The sequence below is a fragment of the Scyliorhinus canicula genome, chromosome 2 (assembly GCF_902713615.1).
Source record: "Scyliorhinus canicula chromosome 2, sScyCan1.1, whole genome shotgun sequence".
Taxonomy (NCBI): Eukaryota; Metazoa; Chordata; class Chondrichthyes; order Carcharhiniformes; family Scyliorhinidae; genus Scyliorhinus; species Scyliorhinus canicula.
The window spans coordinates 27,851,419-27,862,158 of NC_052147.1; positions in this window are offsets into that span (position 1 = coordinate 27,851,419).

Below are 10,740 nucleotides of genomic sequence, written 5' to 3' on the forward strand. Positions count from 1 at the left end.
GACGCTGGGAATGAATCGGTGGTGTTCTACGATCCCAATAGTGGTGCCGGTCCTGGAGAAATTCAAGACATGCACCATGTGGAAATAGTGCAATTCCAACCGACACTGAAGTGGATTCCCTGCTGGCGGGATTGGCACTCGAGAGCCTGGCAAGCTGGAGCTGCATATAAGCACTCCATTCCCCACACACTCTCATTCCAGCCAAGAAGATGCCATCATGAAGAGTGGCCCTGAGGTTCGCCAATGCAGAGCTCGAGACACTGCTGCATGTCATGGAGGAGAGGCGGGACGCCCTTTCCCAGACCGGGAAGGAGGCTGCCACCCACGGATGTCAACCGAGCCTGGGTGCAGGTAGCAGAGCCATGAGTGCTGTAGGCCTCGCACTGGGCAGAAGTGCAGGAAGGGCAGCACGGTGGCACAGTGGGTTAGCCCTGCAGCCTCACGGCGCCGAGGTCCCAGGTTCAATCCCGGCTCTGGGTCACTGTCTGTGCGGAGTTTGCACATTCTCCCCGTGTTTGCGTGGGTTTCGCCCCCACAACCCAAAGATGTGCAAGCTAGGTAGATCGGCCACGCTAAATTGCCCCTTAATTGGAAAAAATGAATTGGGTACTCTAAATTTATAAACGAAAGTGCAGGAAGAAGCTGCACGATCTCCTCAGGGCAGCCTGGGTAAGTCAGCCCTGATCCACCCCGAACCACCCCCCCCCCCCCCCCCCCCCCCCCCCCCCACCCCGGGAAGACAAGCATTCCCACCCTGCAGGTCCCATGCGGGATATTACAGATTGCTTACGAAAGAATGAACGCTCGGATAATTCTTTTTGTAGTTACCCAATTTCTCCAAAACAGTACTTCAATCACAGGTGACTCCTTTTTGCAAGTTAACCTCGTCTGATAAGTATGGTGTCTGGGATATGCCATCTACTGGATATTTTTTTGTTGCACTAACAGAGACCATACGCATTCCGGTGGTTGTTTTTAGTTAATATTTGATTTTATTCATGGACTTTGTCATGGTTTGTGGAACCAGCAATCTTGTTTGGTGGTAAGTAAAAGTGGTGAACAAGTTAAACAGCCGCATTCAAGCGAAATGTTGGCAATTAAAATATTTTTCTGCGTTAACGCACATCCAACCTGTCCTGCAACAACAAGTACATGAGTATCATCCATGAAAAGGAAACAGTCCTCACTTTAAACAGGCGTTTTCTATCAGGGTTTTATAAAGAAAGTAGATGACCAAAAGATTATTATAAACCACGATATTAAAATGTTATTTATTACTTACGTGGTTGGCAGATAAAATGTGAGTATGTGATAAAATGTTATAACGTTTTGATCATCAGCAGAAGATAAATAGCTTTATGGAGGAAATAAATTTTAAATGATGTATATTTAGTTTTCTGAATGAACTAGGTAGTGATAGTTTAAATGGTTCGTATGAATTCAGCGATTTAAGGGACGTTTACACAGTCGGTGTGCAAAATGACTATCATCACCAGAATGAACATTTTGAAACATACAACTGCTCTGACAATGACAGGCCCCAGGTTTTTAAATTTGTTGGAACTAATTTGGATGACAGGCTAAAGCAGGGGTGGGCAAACTACAGCCCGCGGGCCGCATGCGGCCCGCCAAAGGTCTTTATGCGGCCCACCAAGTCATTTAAAAAATAAAAAAAAAATTTTAATCTTTTTTTTTTAATTTTTAATTATCTTTTTAAGGTTAATGGGGGGGGGCTGTTGAGTTACTTACTGGTATAGGGTGAATATGTTGACTTGAGTAGGGTGATCATTGCTCGGCACAACATCGAGGGCCGAAGTGCCTGTTCTGTGCTGTACTGTTCTATGTTCTATATGAGGCGCCCAGAATCATAACCGGGTGAAGTAATTATTTTACTTAATATACTATGCGGCCCTTTAAAATTGTGAATTTCTGAATGTGGCCCTTGCACGGAAAAGTTTGCCCACCCCTGAGCTAAAGGAATTAAGCAATTTAATCACTGAAAGCATGTGGCCCATTAACGTAATGGTTCACTCGAGATCATTGACGAGTCTTCAGCAAAGTCAAAATAAAAGGAGTAGATCCTTAGCTTCTCTACACTCAAAAGCATGTTGGAACCTGGTCAAATTCATGTTTTTCCAAACATCTGAAAAGATTTTGAGAGCAGCATGACAAGGAATTATCCAGTCAAAACAAACCTTTCGCAAGTCCTGATGAGTCTATGGGGAAACTTGAAGGAAGGGGTGGTCACATAAACTGAACTTTGAGCTTCAGCAGATAGATTATCCATGACAGCACGTAACTTATTCCGACGCCCAATATTCTATCATTTCTGGAGAGGGTGCTTCTTATGATTGATCTAAGAACCCTCTGCCTGGAGTCCAGCCAATATGGTAACCTTTCAATACTCCACCAACCATTAAAGGATTTCTGATATTTCTAAACTGTATCGCCCTTGCCTCCTCATAATTTCCTTTGCATAATGCTGGATTTGTAATAGATGGTGTTGGTGAAGTCACATCTGGACCACTGTGTACAGCACTGGCCTCCCTATTCAAGGAAAGATATAAATGCAATGGAAGCAGTTCAATGAAAGTTTACCATATGAATACGTGGAATGGGCTGGTTATCTTATGAGGGAAGGCTGGTCAGGCCATGTTTCTATCCGTTGGGAGTAAGAGGTGACTTGTCAAGGTGGCTGTGGAAAGGATGTGAGTGAACGCAAAACTAAAAATAAAGGGTCGCCCATTTTTTAAAAATAAATTTAGAGTCACCAATTATTTTTTTCAAATTAAGGGGCAATTTAGCGTGGCCAATCCACCTACCCTGCATATCTTTAGATTGTGGGGGCAAAACCCACGCAAACACGGGGAGAATGTGCAAACTCCACACAGACAGTGACCCAGAGCTGGGATTGAACCTGGGACCTCGGTGTCGTGAGGCAGCAGTGTTAACCACTGTGCCACCGTGCTGCCCTTAGGGTCACCCATTTAAGATAGCGATGTGGAGAAACATTTTTCTCAGAGGTTTGTGAGACTTTGGAACTCTCTTCCAAAGGTGTTAGAGGCAGAGTCTTTGAATTTCTTTGAAGGCAGAAGTAGACAGATTCTTGATAAGCAATGTGGCTATCGGGCGTCGGCAGGAATGGAAATTGAGGTTAAAATTAGATCAGCCACGGTCTTATTGAATGGTGGAACAGGCTCGAGGAGCCGAGTCTGTTTGTGTCACATCAATGCAAATCTTTTCTCCCGAAAGGTGACTTACTTTTTCTTGATGAATCCATTTCATGAGTGAAATGTTTTTAAATATTCCAAGTATTTGCAGCACACACCAGTGTTCAGGAACCACACAGGTTTCCTCCATTCCTTCTCAATGTACCACATCAATCTATCATTCTATTAGGAAGACAAGTGGGATGTATTTGTTTATTGCGAGCGGTAACGGGATTCTCTATAGCCCGACGGCAAAATCGTGAATGACGATCGGGCAGAGAATAGCTCCTGACACCGAAATCACGGCAGGCGGCGATTTTGTGCCGAATCGCGATGTATCCGCCCCCTCCAAATCGGCGTCATTGCAACGCACACCGCGCAGTTACAACCGTGTTCGCACCTCATTATCGGGTTCACCTGCGATGCTCTGCCTCCGATGGGCCAGGTTCCCGCCGGCGTGGGCCACAGTCGTGAGCCTGGCGTGGCAGCTACGGAGAGAGAGAGAGGACATACGGACAGTGTCCAGCATCGCCATATTCGGCAACAGTCATGCCGCTGGTTGAGTGGCTTCTGCCAGGGCTGGGGGGTGGCCGGGAGCTGGGCTGTGGGGTCAGGGTGGACGGGTAAGCGGCGCCATCTTTTCGGGTACAATCAGTGCGTGTGTAGGGGGGGTGTAAGTGTATGCACGGCTGCAGCTTGTCAGCCCTGCGCGTGACCAGCACGGACCCGGTGATTCTACCACTGTTTTTTGCGTGTTCCATGGGTGTTTCACGCGGTGCCAGAGCTAGCCCCTGACCGATAGTGGAATGGGTGCGGGTGTGGCGCCAATTTTTCCGTCGTGGAACTACGCGGATCCTCCGTTGGTGTCAGTGCTTAGCCTTGGGAATGGAGAACCCAGCCCAGGGGTATCGGTACAGTTAAGAGCAGTTCAGAGAATTGTTCACTCGACTAGTACCTGGAGTGGGCGTTGTTTCTCCTTTGAGGAATGTTTGGACAGACTGGACCATTGCAGTTTCGAAGATTGAGAAATGATGTTATTACACATGTAAGATCCTGAGGAATCTTGACACCGTGGATTCGTTAAAAAGGACGTTTCCCTCTGTGGGAGAGATTAGAACCAGCGGACACAGTTTAAAAATAAAGGGTCTCCCAGTTACAATGGAGATGAGGAGAATTTTATTTTCTCTGAGGGTTATGAATCTCTGGAACTCTCTTCCCCGGAGATCAGTGCAGGCAAGGTCAATGAATATTTTGAAGCCAGGGATAGATAGATTGTTGACTAACAAGGGAATCAAAGGTTAGTAGGGCTAAGTGGAATGTGGAACTGAGGCCATGATGTTATTGACTGATGGAAGAGGCTCAAGGGGCTGAATACCTTCCTCCAGTTCCTTGTTCGTATGTTCGTGTGTGCTACGTAAACCAGGCAGTCGTCTAAAATGGTAACGTTTTTGTAGGGGGAGGGGGGAGCAGCAAAATTCTGAATGTACTATTTGTGAAACTACATAAATAATCAAACAGGTTTCAGCAGTGGGAATGAAGGGTCTATATCTACTAATATGCACCCGTATACATATAGATTTCCATGTATTTACGTTGCTGTCTTTTGCAAAATCTTTTATTTTGTCCCTGATTCTGCTGATGTGACGGTTTTACAAATTTGTATATCTGCATGACTATTCCGAAACTGGGGACAAATACCAAAGAATATAATTTAATCTCGACCATTCTGTCATAATAATTATCGATTGTGTAAATTGCACATACAATAATCTCCTAACTGTTGTGGTAACACATAGCGTGGGACATTCCAGCCTTTCCCGTTGGCGGGATCTTCCGGTCTCGCCAGAGGTGATTCCCCATGGCGGCTTCCCTGGCAGCGGGACGGATGTGCCACGCAAAATGCCACGGGGACTGGAAGATCCTGTTGTCAGCCAATAGTGAACTGCCTCCGCCACTGGAAAATCCCACCCACAATATCGTGCAAACCATATATAAGGTACATTTCTTTGAGTGCATAGGACAATGAGAATGTTCAATCAGTATCATAATATTGACCTGTTTCATGTATAAAAGCCTGTAATTATTAATGTAGGATTTTTATTCATACTAACGCACAATATTCATTTTGAAAGTTTATTGCTGGGGTTTTAAATTGGAGGCACATGGCTGAGGGTTCGTCGAGGTCTTCGAACGCTGTCCGTGTGGTCGCGAATTCCACATTCTAGCGACTCTCTGGGTAAAGAGGTTTCTCCTGAGTTCCTTTTTGGATTTATTAGTGACAGTCATCTACCTGCTCCCAATTCTGTACCTTGTCTGCATATGGAAACAGCTGCCCTGCATCTACTGGCTCCCAATTCTGTACCTTGTCTGCATGTGGAAACAGCTGCCCTGCATCTACTGGCTCCCAATTCTGTACCTTGTCTGCATGTGGAAACAGCTGCCCTGCATCTACTCTCTCAAACTTTTTCCAAATATTAAAGACCGCTATCATGTCACCTCTCGGTCTTCTCATTTCTGGAGAAAAGACGTGCTGCTGGATTCTCCATCGGCGGAATCCTATGCCCCACTGGCAGCGCACCCATGCCCGTGCGTTTCCCAATGGCGTGGACCACAATGGGAAATGCCACTGGCCGGCTGCGGGAATGCAGAATCCCGCTGCCGGCGGGAGCGCAACGCGCAGGAATACAGGCCTGGAGGGACGGAGAATCCCACCCCTGTTCAATCTTTCCTAATGGGTACAACCTCTCAGTGTTGGTATAGTTCTAGTAAATCACTTTTTTACCTTCTCAAGTGTCTCTGATGTCCTGATTATAATAAAGAGACCATAATTCCTGTTTGTGATACTCTAACTACGGTCTAACAAAGATTCCCATGTAAATTTAATGGGCGGTATTTTCCTCTCCTCCAGCGGCAGAGGGTGGTTCACCAGAGGCCAGTGGTGGCATCTTCTGGTCCCATCATTGTCAACGGGGTTTCCTGTTGAACACACCCTTTGCCGATGCAAAACCCACAGTGGGAGTGCGCCGTCGCCGGACCGTGTGATCCCACCAGCATGAACGGCCAGAAAATCCCACCTTTCAATTCTATAACTCCAGAAATGAATCTCAATGCTCTGTCTGATTTCTGTGGGCTTATTAACTTGTATCACTATTTTTAAGTATTTATGTACATGTATCCCGAGCTCCTTCTGTTCTCAATCCCATTTAAGCAACTATTTTCCAAGCTGAATGTGGGCTCCCTGCCCTTTTTGAGGAGCACCCCTGGATGGGCGGCTGGCTCTTGGGGGATAAGGGATATCTGCTGAGGATCTGGCTAACATCGTCAGTACGGAAGCCAGAGACCGAAGGGGAGACCTGGCACAACGAGGCCCAGCCAGGCTGTCATTGAGCGGTGCATCGGACTCCTCAAGATGCGGTTCTGATGCCTCAACCCACCTGGAGGTGCACTCCAGTACATCCCTCACAAGGTCGCCCGCTTGTGCTGGTCTGCTGTGCCCTCCACAACCTCGCACAGAAGCAGGGCAACGTGCTGGAGGTTGGTGACAAGGAACATATGACCACCTCCAAGGAGGAGGGGACCAGGACGAGGATGATGAGGAGCCGCTGGACCAGCAGGAGAACGAAGCCAGGGAGGAACCTAAAGCCCAGCTGGAGGCTGCAGGACAGGCGACTGCGATGACAAGGAGGACGAGGCTTCCGACTGGAAGTGCACAAGGGTGTTTAATGTTTAACACAGGTCCCTACTCTCCTGCTGGTGCTGCCCCCCACTCCCCCAACCCCCACCCTCCATACCACCCTTCACCCCTAACTTACCCCCCCCGTCTCCCCTCCCCCGGTGCCCTCAGTGATCCTCAGTGTGCTTTGCCCTTCTAGCTCTACCACTATGTCTAGGTGTGTTCCCGGGACGCACATCTGAGGTGGAGGCTGCCAGCAGCCTACCTCGTCCCGTGGCCTTTGATGCCCCTGGCAGGTGTCCTCTGGGGGTTCTGGGGCCGGAGGGTCCCGACACACTTGTCGGCGGCAGATACACAGCCGTACTGCCCTGTCCCGTGTGCTGACACCGAGACGCGGCCTCATCAGAGGGGTGGAACGCGGGGAAGCTGTTGGCCACTGTCGCCACTGCATGGAACAGGTTTGGGTTGGCAGCGAGCACCCCATCCTCCCGGTCGGTGGCCATCGGGCCCTGGGGTCCACCTTGGGACGGAGAGCCAGCTGGCTCGAGCCCCGGCTGCCACTGTATCATTTGGCTCTGCCAGTTCTTGTGGTTTTCCATGGTCCGCTCCATGGTGTCTCGCCCACGACGATGCTCCTCCGTGACTGGGCCATGCTCCACAGCGCCTCGGCCATGCCCACCTGAGAGCGGGATATGACCCGCAGAACATCATCAAGGTCGGCCTGGTACTGGCTGACATGCCCCAGCGAGGCAGACATTCCGTCGAGACCCTTGGCCGTGGCCGTCACCAACTGTGCGATGCCTTGGACACCTTCACTCATGGTGCCAACGTCATGCACCAGGGTCTCCACTGCAGTCACCGCCCTAGGAGTGTTGCCTCGGTGCCACGCATTGCCGATGCCATCTCCTGCACCCGTAGTTCTGGGACTCCTCCAATCGGCTATCGATCTGATGGAGTGATGCTGACAACTCCCTCTGAATGTCCCGGCCGCTCCCTAACGCCTCCATCAGCCTCGGGTAACTTTGTTCCACAGGCTCAGCATCAGGCTGGGACCCAGCTGGGCCCAGGGATCCTGCAGCCCTCCGACTGCTACCTCGCCTGGGGGTTCCTGCCTCTACCTGGTCTACATCAGCAGCTGTGTGGTGCTCCCCAGATTGTGCCCCAGAAGCTTAACCACTGACATTTCCCAGCGAGGTGCGTGTATCTGCGCTGGTGGAGGGTGGGGATGACAGCTGTGCCATGACTAGAATGGTTGCGAACTCGGAGCTCTCCTCCAAAGTGTTCAGCTCGGAGTCAGGAGAGGATTCCCAAGTCCGGCACCCACCGCCAGTCTGGGCCCTCTCCCGTTGAAGGGGGAGGGGGGTGGAGAGAGGGTTGGGGGTTGCCTTGGGAGTTGCGGGGGTGGGGGAGGGGGGGGAGGGTGTGGATGCTCGCTTGGTGGTGGGGGGGGGGGTGTTGGTTTCTTCTCATTGCCCGGTGTAGGTCATTGACCTTTTTCCAACACTGGAAGCCAGTCCTCCTGGTCACACTGCCCGAGCTGATAGCTGCCGCCACCTCAACCCAGACAGCATTGGCTGCCTTGTGGCTCACCTTCTGGGACCCCCGGGGGAACTGGACATCCCTCTTGGCCACCACCGCGTCCAGGAGCCTCCCTAGGTCAGCATCCACGAATCCTGGTGCTGGTTTCCCCGGCGAGCTGTGAGCTGGATGGGGTTGGCTAAGCCAGTAAAGCCTAAGTGCTGCTTGACATTGTTAGCGCGGTGAATCAGCTGGCGAGCCTTCATTTGCGGCGAGAAGCCCATGAGGCCTTGTTAAGTGGACCAATTAACATTGAATTGCATTGCCGGCCTCACTGGGCTGGACGCCAGGAAGCTCGTGGCATTTCCCACTCACTACCACACTTGGTGAGGAGGAATCGCTCCCTAAGTGTCATTTCAGGTGGGTTTGGTGGGGTATTTCCCGCTGGATGTTAAAATCGCACCCCTCAGTACTGTTTGCCGGGGCTTGCTATGCACTATTTCACTGTCACATTCAACTACGTAACAATAAGTAACTACACCACAAAAGTACTTCATCGACTGAAGCACATCAGAATATCTTAAGATCTGAAAGACACAGGGCGAGGTTAAGATTGTAACAACAGTACATATAAGAGCACCTACAAACATTATAAAATTTGGAACATTTATTCTGTATCCAGTGCAGGGTGAGGCTCCCTACTTGAGGTGATCTTGGTTTACTTTCGATAAATCAAATCTTATTTAAAAAATTGACGGAACATAATTTCCACAGACGGAAAGGCAGCCATGCAGCTGTGCACGCCGCTGACTGCCTACTGTGAATTTAGGGCCACAGGTCATGTGGGTGTTCCCCCAGGCCACACCTCCAGGTGCCCTCTAGCCACAGCCAACCCATCAATGGGATGGGTGCGCTCCATTGGAACCAATGCCATCTTGTTGGCCGGGATGAGTGTGTGTGTTGGGGGGGGGGGGGGGGGGGGGGTGAAGTGTGTATATGTGGCTGCAGCTTGTCAGAAGCCTCCTGAGTGTCAATCATGGAACCGGCGAATCAGATACCGTTTTTCATTGGAATCGGTCGTGTTCCACCTGGCGCCAGTGCTAGCCGCTCAACGGTCAAAGAGTAGGTCCAGGTGCAGCGCCAGTTGTTTTGTCATGAAGTCCACGAATCCTGCCCTGGCGTGAACACTTTGTCTAAGTAACGGAGAATCCAGCAGAACCACTTTAACACTCACCTGTGCAATAAACCTGCTGGTTCAGGCAGAGAAAGCAACACCTGTAAATTCCCAGGAAGTGAAAACCACATCAGGTGGGTTTAAACCCCCTCAGATCTTTGATCTGCAAGGCTTTTATTCACATCAATGTGAAATTGATTTTACTAGGTGGTGATTGACAGCTTGCTGTCTGGGTTGTTTCATCTCATTTCCGTTCGCACGTGAGAGAATTTCAAGTAGCCAGTTGTGAAACTAACCAAAATCTTTATAAACACCTAGCTATGAATGACAGCTGTTGGACCACATCAAAGGCAGTTAAGTGCTTTGTGCAGAGAAAAAGAGAAAGTGAAGGGGGACTGCTGGGGGGTCTGGTATGGGTGGGGTGAGCAGGATTTGCATTATGGGAGGAGAATAGCCTTTCGATGGACCTTGGGGGAAACCCGCTTAAAGAGTTGCCCTCTTGGCCCAACGCAATGTTCACCGTGCTCGGACCATGCTGGGAAATACCTGCACCAATTCTTGTCCACGGTTTGGAGAATCTGGTACGCGGTCCGTTAATAGGATGATAGTGGGCCAATTTGACCATTTGCATCCTCCCGCTGGTGCGGGCGTGAACCTTGATGTCACATGCCCTCAGGGTACTGGAGCATCGGAATGGAATCACCCTCCCCTCCTCCCCAAGTCAGCATACCCTGCGATGGGGTTGCTGAAGGCCCCCCCCCCCCCACCTTTAGGGATCCGCTTTTCAGTCCTGCCCATTTCAGTCCGACCCCCTCCCCCTTTTCAGGACCTGCCCTTCAACTTCCATCCTTCATGATGCCCCTTCATAACCCAACTTCACCCCCCCCACTCTTAATCCCCCCTTTCGTGGGCATCACCCCTCAGACCTCTGCCCTTGGCAGTACCAACTTGGCATGCTGGCAACTGGCGCTACCCTGGCACCCTGATAGTGCCAACTTGGCACACCGTTTGGCACTGCAAGGGTGGAACTGCCAGGGTGCCCACATGCTAGGTTTTCTGTGCCAGGGTTGCAGAAGCCATGTCAGGGCACTGCCCTGCCCTGTCTCCAACCACCTGGGGAGCTCCAATGGCTTCCCACCTCCCCCCTCGCAAATGTAGCCATCGCT